Genomic DNA, 16,035 nt, shown 5'->3' on the forward strand with positions numbered 1-16,035 from the left:
ACACTGATTTTCATGGGTACGCCACTCCGAGGTCCCGGGTTCGATTCCCTACCGAGTCCATATAGAAAAAGTTCATTAGTTTTCTATGTTGTCTTGGGTCTGGGTATAGTGGTACCGTCGTTACTTCTGATTTTCCATAACACAAGTGCTTTAGCTACTTATATTCGGATCAGAGTAATGTATGTGATGTTGTCCAATATTTATTTTATTTATTTATTATATAAACATTTTACAAAAACTCGAAATGTTATTCTAAAAAATAACCCAAAAGGTTAATAAATACAGTAAACTTGCAATTAGAGGATAAAAATATATACAGAACCAACGACTTCACGAAGTATTGACTTACTGATTAGTGTATACTTGATAAAAAATTGTATATTAACTAAATAACTCAAAGCATTACGTTTACTCACATTAAACCGTAAATGTGTTATAAAGATAAGAATTAGGTAATTACAAAACCTGTTTCCCTTTATCTTTTCGAATAATTATTCACTTTTTATCGAACGATATAACATTGGATCAAATTAAATTGTTATTAATGAAACAAAATTATATTAAATATGATCGAGGATAGGTTCTATACGTTTTTCTTCATTTTAGTAATACAATAGTTATAAAAAAAATTCAAAATATACTTAGATATCGTCTCCCATAGCAGCTTTATAGAATAAAAGAGAAATAAAATTAAAATTATAAACATGTCTTATTATTCTTCTTATTTCACAGTCCCTTCAAGAAGCCTTGCGTAATGCCTTGCTTTTTTATCTTTAAAAGCAAAGTGGCTAAGTACTACCCGATAGTGAGTAACCAACATAGATATTGGTACTGTATGAAATATTAATCATACCTTATATCGCCCATGCGCCAACAAACTTCAGTACACAGTAGTGTTGCGTTTTTGGAAACTAAGAATTTATGCCCCTTGTGCCTGTGGCTCACCTCACCCTTCAAACCGGACCACAGCAATAACAACTACTGCTGTTTGGCGGTACAATATCTGTCGAGTGGGTGGTATCTACCCAGACGTGCTTACACAAAGCCCTGCCATCAAGTAAGTGAGTAATATAATAAAAATCAACCTTGGGAACTAGATGTTAAATATTTTCTACCTGTACTTCTTTTACATAGGCTCATAAAAATACTAAATAGTACTGTTAAGTATGAATCGTAAGTAACGTATTCCAGGACACTCCAGAGGAGCTGTAATTTATAAATTGTAAATAAAGTAACATAACATCATTTTAGCAGTATATACAGCTTGTAGATATAAAATATGAATAAAAAGATTTTTATTTTTTTATTTAAATTTAATCAGAATTCTTATCCTACGAAGTAAAATTTCAAAGGTGTTTCAGTTCGTATACAATACATTTTTATGATATATTTCAAACTTATGTTGATTTTACCCAGGATCCCAGTTAAAGTAACATCGAGGTCAATAGGCAAGATGTGTTTTATGTAGAAGCTTGTTATTATTTTTTTTTTACAATTAATTTATTTTCACATGTATATTTGATTCTTTGGAGTGACATATGAAGCAAACTCGTTCAAGTTTAAAAAAAATAAAACTAATTAAAAAAATCATAATTTATGAATTTAATCCGCCAGGATAATTTACAAAATACATTAGTACATTTTTAATTAAAAATGTTTATTCGAGGAATACCGTGAAATGATGTTATTCTGTTCCCGGTATTAGATTATGAACTGAGTCTATTCAAAGAACTAGAACGAAACTAAATTTATTTAAAGATAACATTTTATATAAAATTACATAGTATAAAACAAAGTCGGTAACCGGTGTCTGTCCCTATGTATGCTTAGATCTTAAAAATTACACAATGGATTTTGATGCAATATTTTTTTAAAGGTTTGTATGTATAAAACATGCAAAATATAGTAGGGAAACACTGATAATTTAGAGGTTTCTAAATTGATGTCGTAAATAAACACATTTTTTGCGCCTACATTGCATACGCAAATACGCAATAACGTACTACAGTATTGTACACCTTAAAAAGGTCTTCAAAAAAGTCCGCGATGGTATATGTACAGACATAACAATACACAATAGTTATTGTCGGACATCCCTAAGAGATAGCTCTTAGGGATAACCCACAATAACTATTTTTTATCCTTTACTTTTTACGAGAAATAATGGCTTATTTTCGAAGCCAGCCCTACTTTCACCAGTGGAGGCAATAAGACGAGGTGTTATACTTTTAATATAATATCAATTCTAAATCGTATAAAGCTGAAGATATCTTACAGGAGGTTACGGTGTACATACAATTATAGAATATAACATCATTATTTATATAAAACCAAAAAGACCTAATATTATCTGTAAAATAACAATGATGACCAAAAATTAGTGACTTTTTTACGGTACTTTACTGTATGAAATTGTCTATAAACCATAAAAACATCGTTTTTATTTTTAAACAAATTAGTAAATGATAAAATAAATTAGAAAAAAATATATATTTCATTTAACAATGAGGATGATATTAACGTTTTATACGACAACAAACGTCTACAGACGTCATAACAATTACTTTGCTATTGTGTCTAGTTCGCTGTCCCTGAAAGTATTAATTAATCTTAATGTATAATAATGAGAATCAAGATCTATTTACCAAACGCCCACACCTTTTATTCAATCCCGCGCCAATTATTACAGTCGTTTCAGAGAAACTAAAGTACAAATATAGCTCATTCAATACAGAACAGGGGTCTTCAAACTAGAGCCCGCAGACAGAGGTCCCCCTAGCACTTCCGACAGGCGGTAGCGAGCTGGACACACCCGTTATTGACACGAAAATTTGAGCGTTATTCGAATAATGAGTTCGTATGATGAGTTAGCTCGGACCTGCACTGCTATTCTGTCAGAACTCACTTCGTATCTAACTAGTGAAATGTCCAAAAAACTTTTCTTAAAAGTGATATTTATTTTCGTCTATCTCTGACTATCGCGATATTGTTCTGTAGTGAGTTTTGAGTTATTCTACATATTATAGAAATCATTAAATTAAGAAAACCATTGGATCAGACAACCAAGTCTTTATATTAAGTTTATGTGTTTAGTTATCACGTATTCAAGTATTTCTAATTAGCCTAAAGGCTGACGGGTAGAATACATTCTCTACCTGTTATTAATAATAATTAATTAGTACGTAGTCCGTCTACGTACTGACTAGAATAATTTAACCAATTAAATTATAAAAAAAGAATCGAAAAATAATTATTAAATAAAACTATCAAATTACATATTTATCTGATTTGTTTATATGATATTTTAAGGAATTGATGTCGTCAAGATACTTAATTTAACCAATATGTATTCGAAATGTTCACGATTGCCTGATAAGTTTCATAAATCATCTTTATGGCAGATTTCTGTGAAAGCCAAAAATTGTATGTAAAATAACAATAATATTATACTTTATGTAATAACACACTGTAACGATTTTGAAAGTATTAGAATTTAATTAAAAACGAATAATCCTCAAAGAATTATTTTAAATAGCTGTCGTCCTAATAAATAGATTAAACTATGAATGTATTAATACTACGTAAACATAACATAAAATTTGCATTTAAAGAATACCACGTAAGTTACATAAGAGCATTTTATTTCTTAAACATTTCAATTCAAACAGTCAGCCATCGTTTCAATGATTAAAAGTAAAGTGGATACACACAAATAAACACGCACGCACACACAAAACCTGTGTGCATTTTCACAAAATCTGAAAGAAAACAAAAAGATTAGTAGTAGAGCTTTGTGCAAACCCGTCAGGATGGTACCATTAATGAGACATTCTTCCGCCAAAATCATTAATTATTATTGCAGTGTTCCGGTTTGAAGGGTGATTTAACCAGTGTAACTACAGGCACAAGCAACATGACATCTTAGCTTCCAAGGTTGGTGGCGCATTGGCGATGTAAGGAATGGTTAATATGTCATGAGCGGTGATCATGACTTGCCATCATGTAACCCATTTGTAAGTCCGTTTAAAAGATATCTGATAAAGATAAAAATTATTGATTCTAAAAACAAGACAAATAACACACTTGCATTAAATCGGACTGATAATAAATATAAAAATGGAAGTTAACAAATAGTACAATATTATTTAGTACTTAATCTCCACTCTTCATTAATGTTAATCTTTCAGAGCACTTAGATGAATTTAAAATAAAAAGATGCAATGTTTTCATGCTTTGCAGTTTTTTATAATCTAGTTCGTTGTTTTTTTGTTGCATAATAACCTATTTTATCTTTCAAAGGTTTTGATAGAAATCATAAACATTACATAATAAGATATAATGACGAAAAAATATTTAAATGTCTTACACAAAGAGCATAGAGCTTGTAGCTTTTCATTATAAAAATCATTTTTTTAAATTAAAATACCAATAAGGCTAACTTTGGATGATTATAAACAAAAGAGGTACTATAAATAAAAATATGACGTACATACCGAAGATTTTACAAAATAAAGGTATATTACAAAATAGACTCTTATGGGAATTACAAGAGATGTGAACAACAAACTAAAAACATTTTATATACGGGCTAATATCAGATAAGATCAGAAATCTTATGTCTTTCCACGACAAATATAATGAAATCGATGCAATAAACCAAAATGACGGTACTAGTCAATTAAATTCAATCAACGAAGAAGTGGATGTAGAAGATGTAGAGATGTAGAAATAATCAACCAGATTAGGATAGTATCGATAGAATCAACTATTTTTTTACAAAAAGAAAAATAAATAAAAAAATACAAAAGCAAAAACAGAAACTTTAAAAATAATTATATCCATATTTGTATTCGATATTCAATTAACCGAACGAAACAAATTGAGCGTAATCTGATTGAATATGTACTGATTTCATACGAACTGTTTGTTTTAATAATATTTTACGAAAACTCATGCACTGCACGCAAAGGGTTGAATTCTGTAGAATAAATTAGACAATTAAAGGTGTTTATGCTTTTGGAAACCATTCACAGATAAAAGTATTCTATAAGACGTCTCACGGTTATTTATCACGACGCTAAGTTTTGTTTCGAGAAGTTTTCGGACTGTACTGGATCGAGACTGAACGCTGTATCGATTTTAATGCTTCTCAAGATTGTAAATAAGATTTTTATCTAAATCTTCAGCAACACAATATTTTTAAACAATTTTTTCAAGTATTATTTTCTATATGGGAACTCGAATCAAAATTGATCAAAGATACCACAATTTGATTTTAAAACCTTTTCAACGATACCTTTGTCGGTACGGTGAAAAAAACATCCTCAATTTCACAGGAACGGGAAGCGTGGAGGTTTTATGCTATATTGATAAATGTGTTTTGAAACCTGTTTCTGAGGCAATTATTTGAAAATTTCATAAATCAACTTTTTGACTTTACGTTGTATAGTATAGACCAAAATTACGAAATTGTATACTTCAAAAGTTTCACGACGAGACTTTAAAAAGAAAAATCAGATTGATAAATATTTTTCCGTTCCTATAAAAGATCGTATTACTTTTTTATCCACCATCAATGTTATTTTATTTCAAACAAAGTTTTACAAAGTTAAAGGTATAAATGGCTTTTAGCGCATGTTCACAACATACGTGGAATATAGATATTCAGTTACCAACAACCCGTACCCTGTCTAGCTTTGAAAGCAAGGATAAAAATTGTTACGAAAAATTGTATGCCAGTTAAAATCATGGCACACAATGTACAATACATTTTTATATACTGAATAATAAATGTTAACGGTTTTTTTTTATACATAGAAACTTCAACAAAGAGAAACGAACTATATTTAAAAATTCCAACGCGTAGTTACAATTGCTATTAATGAAATATAAAATTATTTTTTGTATATATATGTTTAAATACTATATAATAATTAATTAAAAGACTAGATAAGATCCTCCAATTTCAATTTTCTATTCAATCTCTATCCATTGACTCTCTACCTTCTTATGGGTTCGAATCTTTGCGTTCTATTTGTGTTTATGTGTAATTCGTAACGTCTTGTACTTTGCTTAACTCGAAACATTTTAAAAAATATGCATATGTATTCGATTTTGCCACAAACTGGTAAAGAATAGAGTTTAAATAAATCACTGTGTAACAATGAAACTGGCTATTCTGTTGTAATATAATTAATAATTAGTATAAATAATACCTATGTATATGTTCAAACAAAAATTTTGACTCATTTGCGATAATAACGTTCACAATATTCAATCTTTCTGAAAACATTCCGCATACGGAGAAAGTTTTAGATATCCAAAGCTTACAACACAGTCAGAGATGCAGCATTTTACAGCAAAACTATTAAATAAATCTCATTTCGTCCCTATTAAAACTTTTCGCAAAGGTTTTGCACATCGCTACTGGCTCATATGTGGAACACTCAACTCCGACCGTTTTAATGATTTATGCAAGTAAGACACTCTAGTGTAGCTTTAAGGCTTATCCCGCTATCTCATTTTAGTTAGAGCTCTAAAGATTTTTATTTTATTTACGATATCATTATTTTAATTTGTTTATTAATGAGTACTAAAATGTTGAAATTAAACTTATGTTCTGAAATAGATGTAAAAAAGAGCCATTTGTTTTATTTTTCTTTGTTTACTTCAACATAATTCGATAATATACTTATGTATTCGACAGCAGAACCATTCTGCTGACAAAGAATGTCCTGTTCATAGATTCTAAGCTTAACAACTTACTTTATTGTTGTTCTAAAATCAGGTTTTTTAAATAAAGTAAATAGGTTTGTGTAATGATCACATATAATAAAAACCTAGTATAATAATTAAGATTGAATTATTAGTATTTTAAGAGAGACGATTTATACATTAATTAAATCTCTACAAAATTTCGAAGCACAATATTGCTCGGAATAATTTTGTAGGCGCTTTAGTGAAAAATGTTTATTTATAATTACACGTGTTAAATATTATTCTTGCATCAATTTCAAAACTAACTTCAGCATTTAATTCAAAATTTTATTAATAAATAGTCTTTAAACTGAAAACACTGAAAACAAAAACCGCGTTATAATAAAGCCGCTAATGTATATAATTTAGACTTTGAACAGTGATAATCACGAGTCTCTTGTTTCAACAACTCGTATTAAAGTTCTCCCGTAATAATATTACTGAAAAAAATAGGTATTTTTCATTTTAACGAACAATGTGCTCGATGATGAAATGTACGCTTCGTACATTGAAAGGGCAGCTAGCCTCGCATGTTTTCGACGCAACGAATTTTTGCTGCACTGCGCGGCTGAATTACAGCAAATATACTACCTACATGTCATCAACTGAATCCAACTGGGCTATCGATTTTATCAAAATGGAAGCCGACTAGTGGTCAGCCAGAAAACTGTTTAATTTTTACAGACTGGCATTGTAACGATACTGCGATATTTCGTATGTGAATACTCAAAACTCACCACAAACCTTTTGTAAGAGAGAAAAATGCACACAAATGTAGATTTTTAAAAAATTACCTGATATAATTATGCGTTAGGCGATTGTATAAAATTCATACAATAGAATATGTGAAAAATCTACTTAATTTTATTCCTTTATAAAAACGGTGCATTTACTTTGAGAACAAAGGAACCATAACACAGTTATAACTACCCTTTCAAGACGAAAGATATGCTGTGCGAAAAGAAAGTGTTAAATCATACATCAATACATACGTCTTCGTAGATACATGTGCCAAAAATATTTAAAAAAAAAAATAATCATGATATTTTTCTCAAAAAAAAATAAATAAAAAAAAACTACAAACAAAAATAAAACATCAAATCCTGTAGCTAAATCTAAATAGTGAAGTATATTATATGCATTTAGCATGGACGCTAATGACTGTTTGATCTACGAAGCGTTCCCTGCGAACGACTTCGCTTCGTTGCTAAGCAAGTGCCCGGCCGATCCCAGACTGTCCTCTCATGTTTCTAAGGCAAGAGATTTCCCTGTATTGATTAGTTTCCTGCACGGGATACGGACAGTTCATATCACATTAGCTTATGTATTATCTGTTATACACAAGTTGTCTCGGTAGAAATGTTAATGACTTTATGCCAAAATAAATTACAGATAATTTTCTTGTACTCTTAAATAACGTGTTCATTACAAATTCACTATTATTAAGTAATCATATTCACGTCTTCTTTATATCTGTACTAACATGATAAATGCAAAAGTAACTCTGTGCGTCTGTTGCTATTTTACTGAACACAATTTGATGAAATTTGATATGAAGTAAACTAGAAATGCTATCTTTTATCCGTAACACCTGACGAATAATCTTTAAATCGCGAGCAAAGACATGGACGACAATTGGTTTAATATAAATAAGTGAATACTATAACGCTATCAATGACTAAATACATTATTAAAAATTTATAAAGTTTTATTTGTCAACTAGCTGTGACCGCGACTTCGTGCGCGTTTGAATTTAATAAAAAAGCGTGACTATTATTATTTTACATATAATTCTAAAATAAAAGTAGCCTAAGTTACTCCTTATTACATCAGCTATCAGCCAGTGAAATTCCCGTCAAAATCGGTCCAGCCGTACCAGAGATTAGCCAGAACAAACAGACAGACAGACAAAGATTGTAAAAAATTTTATTTAGGTATATGTACCGTGTATGCATACATATGCATTTAGTTAAACGCGGTTATTTTAATATTACAAACAGACAGTCCAATTCTATTATATGTATAGTTATATGCGTTACTATATGATTTATATAATAAAAGGTTATATTACCCCACCCCCAATCCCTTCTTATACTTGTCATGCTACAAACATAAAGCTTAAGTAATCTATGTTCGTCTGCTTGTTAAATAAACGGATTGAAAAAAAATCCGACTGCTTGTGTCAATATTGATACAGTCTATTCATGATTAATAATATATTATATATTTTACGTACATTATACATTAAATATGTGTACAGCATAACGACTTATGTGATATTATATATCTTTCATATTAAAATTTTGTATTTTATTATTCATTTAAAATAAATAAGATAAGAATTATATGTTAAATTATATAACATAAATAATATCTTAAATCGATTAATTAGAATTATTACAGCTGTTTCCTAATTTTCATTGCATCTTTTGTTTTGTTTGTGATCCGTGGACAACAGGCCGTCGAGTTTTAAGCGGTGTGAGCTTAAATTAAATACCATAAACCTTTGTTACAGTCAGCTTCTCGAAAACCACGATATCTCTGTCTGTTCTTTTAAGCCGTCATTTGATCCCTTATGTCACTTGGAGCATTCTCGACCTTCTGGTTGAAAAGGGTTGATGCATCATTACCAGCGCGGGAATTATCAGGAACGGCAAAGTTAGAAGGACGAGAAGGAAATATTTCTCCATCTCTTTTAAAATATGAATAATAAAAAAATAAATAAACGAGAGGTGACGTGGAATACATGCTTGGAACGATGTTGCTCCTACGTTTCTAAATTATATATTAAATAATAATATACACAATAATATAAATTAAAAACGTTTAACAAAGAATGAAATTATTATAATACCGTTTTAATTAAAACAATAGGCAATAAATAGTCAAAATATAACCGTATTTAAAAGAAAGAGACAGAGAGAAAGAGAAAGGGGGGGGGGCGTAACGCTTTATCCTTAACCCACGCATTGCCCTGTGACGTGTGACGATATTTTTTTAATAATATCAGTAAGCGGACGGCCCACCTCATGGTAAGTGGCTACTATAGAACAAAGACATTAACACTGTAAGAAATATTGACTATTCCTCCCACCAAACGTCATCAACCTTGGCTGCTAAGGTGTTACCCAGACAGTTTTCCTCAAAGCCATATCTATATATAACTCACGGTAATGTGTGACCACTTCATTATATGTAGTTCATGTTATCTTCACTATTTAATTACGATTATAACAATGCGTCTTTAAAGAGCCGAAATGGTCCAGTCGTTACGCGTTAATCTTAACCGATGATTGCGAATTCAAACCCAGGCAAGCACCACTGAATTTTCATGTGCTTAATTTGTGTTTATAATTCATCTCGTGCTCGGCGGTGAAGGAAAACGTCGTGAGGAAACCTGCATGTGTCTAATTTCAACGAAATTCTGCCGCATATGTATCCAACAGCGTGGTGGAATATGCTCCAAACCTCAAAGGTAGAGGAGGCCTTAGCCCAGCAATTGAAAATGAATAAATGGGAATTTACAGGTTGTTATTGTAAAAACATTTAATGTAATGCGTCTTTGGTTTTTTTTAGTTCAAGTCACGTTAACTTTATACCTTAATTGTTGAATTAGATAAGCTATGATTTTATGAATGTAGTTTCCATATAAAATAAATTCCATTTAAAATAATAGACTTAGCTCAGACGTCATTCGATTTGGATTACATTTTACCCTCCCACACGGATAATAACGTTACAGAAATAGCCTACATTATAATAATATGAATTTATCAATTTATGTATTCCATGAACATAAAAATCACGTTTGTCAAGTCAATATTCCAATTTCAAAAACTTTCCCGTATCGTCGTAAGTACATATATTGTTATAGTTTAGTAATATTTTAGTAATATTATATAATGCTAGGCATTATAAAAAACGCCATTACAGAGTTATTGGTAATTTAACGAAATTAATACTTTTTTTAAATAAATGTTATTGTTTTACAAATCTAAAAAATGTAATAACTCAAAAATGCGTATGTAAATGAAAACTATCGCAAATAGTCACCCCTATCTCCTCCTAACGGGAATACGCCGAATTAGTATATTTATACCTATATAATTTAATATATTAAAGAACAACTAGGATATTCCAAATGTTATATATTATCATTCGCATATTACAATGTGGTATCTCTGTATGTTAATTATAAAAATAATTATACATATATTTTTACAAATAGATATTTTTGGGAATATTCTTAGCCGGAAAAAATCGTCAATCCAAACGTTTTCGAAGCGAACGCTGCCAAAACTATGACATGTATTTGTATATGCGAGATTTGTTGTCTAAAATATCTACCGAATAGTCCGAAACAAGTCATCGATCTTTAACAAATTATAGTGACAATCTATTGAAAAAAATGTTAAACCAAATTAATGATTATTATTACACACTGATATATAAGAAAATATATTTTATAATATGTTTTCTTCAATTACAGTAATACTCGGTGGCTTCGTGCAAGCACCTTCTGGGTAATACCACCCACTCATCAGCTATTCTACCGTCAAATAGCAATCTTTACTATTGATGGGTTCTAGTTTGAAACTAAATAAATAATATATAACAATTGACACATTATAATTTATATTGTAATATTAAGTTAGCCTGTAATTGGTATATACCTTGTAACACTATTTTATATACGTATTAAGCAAGTCTTAGTATACAAAATTGACTTCGGAAAAAAAAAAATTATCATCACACTGTATTGACTTATCAAAACATATATGTTGATTTTTACCATTTGATTGACATTTACTTTTTGTAGTATGGACGAGTTTTTATATAATATCAAGATATTTTAATCAGCGCGTGGAGAAAGAGACATACATCACGAGCAGTGTGATTAAAAATTGATCGTTTGACTAGATACTAACTTGATAGTAATATCATTGGTAAAACTCTACATTGGAGTTACTAATGAGAGAATTGGAGTTCAAATCCTTCATACTGCGAAGGCATGAGTCACGAATTAGGTTCTTTGGTTAGAAGAACGTATGTGTGTATATATGAAGAGATATTAATTTCCTTTGCCGCTAATATCTACAAATTATGATATTATATTTTATAGCTGCAGGTACATGCGGGTCGACATTGACTGGCGTACTGGCATCTTTAAAAAAGCCATAGCAATCGACTCTAATTAATTAAACATTTTAAATAACGTCTCTATGTGTGTATAACTTCTTATATTATACATCATGTTATAAAAAAATATGTTTATTTGTTAGTAATCGATAAATTGTGAAACTGTTATTATTTAACAAAGGCTTTATTTTATACTACAGTAATAATAATACATTTATATACTCAAATTGAATACAAAACGGGCGAAGTCTTGGGCCCGCGACTATATTTTTATTTTTGTTGTACACTTATGATATAATATGTCATAAGTATATAAACAAAAACAAATAGTTATAGAGGCCTATATATATATATAATTATGTAAATAAAATTCACTCAAAAAGCAATATAGTAAAAACCACAACAGAATGATACCTTTATTTCTTTACAAAATTCAATAAAAATAGGAAACGGAATTGCAGACAAGCGATTCTTTCAATAGCTACCGTTTTTGCGGCAGATCGTTCACCCGGAAGGTTTGGGGATTGACGAGCCAAAAATAGCGGTCAGTCTAACCATAACTATGTACGTACCAGCGGCACTATGTCACCTACTAATGGTCGGGAACACGCTTAGCTCAGCTTGCGTCAAATTAATTTTCCATTACCCTTAAATATACGTACAGATTGGAATCAGAAATAAAAAAGCGGTCCGAGTTATGTACATTACTTAATTGATTAATGATAAGAATTCGTTTTTAATTTGCTAACCTAACCTGACAAATATTTATAATTATATCAGAATTTAAATATATATTGTATATTTCAGTCGAATTCTCATCTGTTTTATGCTAAAAGCATTTAGTTTCATTACAAACATGTCCATTTTCATGAAATGAATAACAATTGCAGATAAACAATAATAATTATTATAAAATAATAATTATTTTTTATCTGTAATTGTTATGCCGATGCGGCCGAGTATCTTACGACCGTATCATTTAAGAACGCTAAAACAAAACAAAGAATCAATTCTATTCTTTAACCCGACAAGTGTTCGCCAGACAGATGTTCAGCTAAGATTCTAATTACACTAGTCGACAAATATAGCAAGTCGGTACGGATAAAAATAGAAAAACTGCTTACTCCACAACCTCGTTTTTCATGTTAATGATAAAACTTAATAAATAGTTCGCGTTTAATATATAATACATTTTAATTATGTTTCTTTGTTAACATTTTTGAAGCTTTTAATGAATGAAACAGCAACCCTTTGTAATACATCATAATTAATCTGTCCGACCTTTATTGGCAAACGAATTATAGCTACATTTTAAGAACTTTTATTGAAAATAAAATTTGTAAAAATTTAAAAACAAGTAGAGTTGTTCTTTATTTAAATAAATATATATATTATAATTGTTAACAAAATATTTAAGTTAATTTACTCGACTCGAATCTGTCTGGGACCTCATCTGTTATGTTACCTCCAAACACCAATATGTTGCCGTATTTCGATTTGAAGGGTGAGTGAACCAGTATTGTTACATGCATTGCGGACATAGCATCTTAGTTCCTATGGTTGCCGACACATTGATATGTACACGTAATACGCGTAATGAATACGTTTAACTAGAATAGTGATTTTATTTTTTTCTGATTTAGTTTATAGTCCAAGCCATGTATAATATTTCTTAACTAAATTAGAAATCAGAAGCGGTTTTAATTTTTTTAAAAAGTACAATTTATTACCTAAAACTAAATTGATAATTACTTTAATAATTATTTGGAATTAAATAAGACAAATTATTTTAAAAATCAAAACAAATAACAATTTATAAAATATGACAAAATTTAGATTACGACACACGTCTATCTCGCCCGACAGATGCCAACAAAATAGGACGAGGCGCTGGTATTCAGCCGCTTATGTAGGAACCGTTATCATAACCCCACTCTTAACTTAAGTAATCTCCAACACGGCCTTTCCTGACATCCTGACGTCCTCGTCAGATAAATCTAAAAGGCGCCATGCTTCAATTCAAGTTAGGCATGTCAAGTCCTCGAGAAGACTCTGGTTCCAGGTGATCTGGTCTTGATGAGGGCCCCGGTACTGGTTCTAGTGCAGACGACTCTGGCTGAGGTGGCTGGTCTTCAACCAAACTATCACCGTCATCATCGTCATTGTCTGTGGTCAAATTCAAACCATTACTAAACAGTGAGGGCACCAGCCCATGTTATCCGAATGCCGGTTAATTTGTATTAGTGTTAAAAAATCCAATTAGTTATAGGGTTTGAACGTCGGTGTTTAGTAGCTTAGCTAGTTTTCTTTACTTGTAGTTTAGAAACAACTCTTGCTCTCGTAAACACTAACGTCCAGACAACTTAGTTACTAAAAGTATCTAAAAATAACTATAATTAGCATGCTTAATAAGAAACACTATGAGTTCACATCTCATAGCGACTGATCGGTTTGCAAAGCCGACCAGCTTCCAGAGGTCGTGGATACATCCAATGGATGCACCACACTGACAGAAGGCCAAACAACATTACTATTCCCACGAATAGTAAGTATCACCACAGAGTCTGAAAGGCAACATTGCCCCAGAAAAATATCTCTTCGAGGGTATCACAAAAGTTGGTCGACGGCACCAGCACACTTACCCTCGAAGAAACCAGCACATGACTCAGGTGTCCACTCGCCTCCCCAAGGCACCATATACTGCGCAGCAGCAAAGGTTGTTTTGCCATAGGAACCGGCCACCAGTCGTAACTCGTAGCGTCCATGAGGCAAAACACGAACTACTCGATAGGGCCCGCGCATGCCATGATCAAGCTTCCCCGTAGACTGGGTATACTTGATTACAAAGACCAGATCGCCTTCCTGAAACACACGAGGGGAACATCTGTCCCGGTTAACTTGAGCGTCCATTGCCGCTTGGTTTCTATTTAGCCGTTCGGCCGTCCTTTGTCGGACGAGCTCTCTCCTTGATTCTCGATTTTCTGAGGCAGGACCAAGTGCGACATCTCGCACAAGGACTCGAATTGCTGGTGTCGCGTTCTCATGGCCAACTAAGAGGTTCAGAGCCGAAGTTTGTGTGGTCTTTTGTTGTGTCAAATTAAGAATAAGTTGAAGACGCCACAGCTCCTCAGCCCATTCGGTTTTCTTGTAGGATACTTCGATCCTCAACATATTCAAGACAGTGCGAACATACCGTTCCACCTGTCCATTGGAGCGGTGCATCTCGGGTGTTATGTGGTGAAGTGAAATGCCTAGAGATTGCGTCCACGACTTAAAGCTTGCGGACTCGAACATTCGGGCTCTATCGGATATTATCACACGAGGGGTGCCGAACAGTGAAATAACATTCTGACAGACTTGTTTTAGTGCTTCTAAGTCTTGAGAGCGGATAGGTGTAAGTAAGCAATATTTACTGAATGCATCAATTACCAGCATCACATGTTTGAAACCCTTAGATACAGGCAGAGGGCCAAGTGCATCAATATGAAGAGTGTCGAATGGGATATTAGGTTTAGGCCAAGAGGAAATAGGTTGAAGTGGCGCACGAGGGACCCGTTTATGCGCTAAGCAAGTTACACAATGACGTATATACTTCTTAACGAATGCCCTAAGTCCGGGAAACCAGAAATGTCTCAATATTAATTCTAAAGTTTTATCGACACCTATATGACTATGTTCATCATGGAACACACGCAAGAGACTCAGGCGTTGTCCCTTCGGTATATAGCAGAGGAGTCGCGTCTCCTCTCCGACGCGACTGTACTGATAATAAAGCACCTCATTTCGTACTAAATATCGGGAAGCGTCTAAATCTCCTCGCTCCAACGCTTGAATCATGTTGCGTGTTTCATCGTCCCCAGCTTGAGCGATTTGAGCCCAGTTACGTGGCCTATCAATGTTATTTACAGGGTTACGGCTTAGGTAATCCGCATGTGGCAACATGACGCCCTTTCTATATGAAATCGTAAAATTAAAATCCTGAAGAAAAATCCACCATCTCGCCACACGCGGAACCAAGTCCTTTTTATTCTGAGTTGCTTTTAAAGCATTACAATCAGTAATTACAGTAAAGTGAGATCCTATTAAATAATGTCTAAAATATTTTAGAGCCTTTACTACAGCCAGGGTCTCGAGCTCATA

This window comes from Vanessa tameamea, chromosome 17 (genome assembly GCF_037043105.1).
Source record: "Vanessa tameamea isolate UH-Manoa-2023 chromosome 17, ilVanTame1 primary haplotype, whole genome shotgun sequence".
Classification (NCBI taxonomy): domain Eukaryota; kingdom Metazoa; phylum Arthropoda; class Insecta; order Lepidoptera; family Nymphalidae; genus Vanessa; species Vanessa tameamea.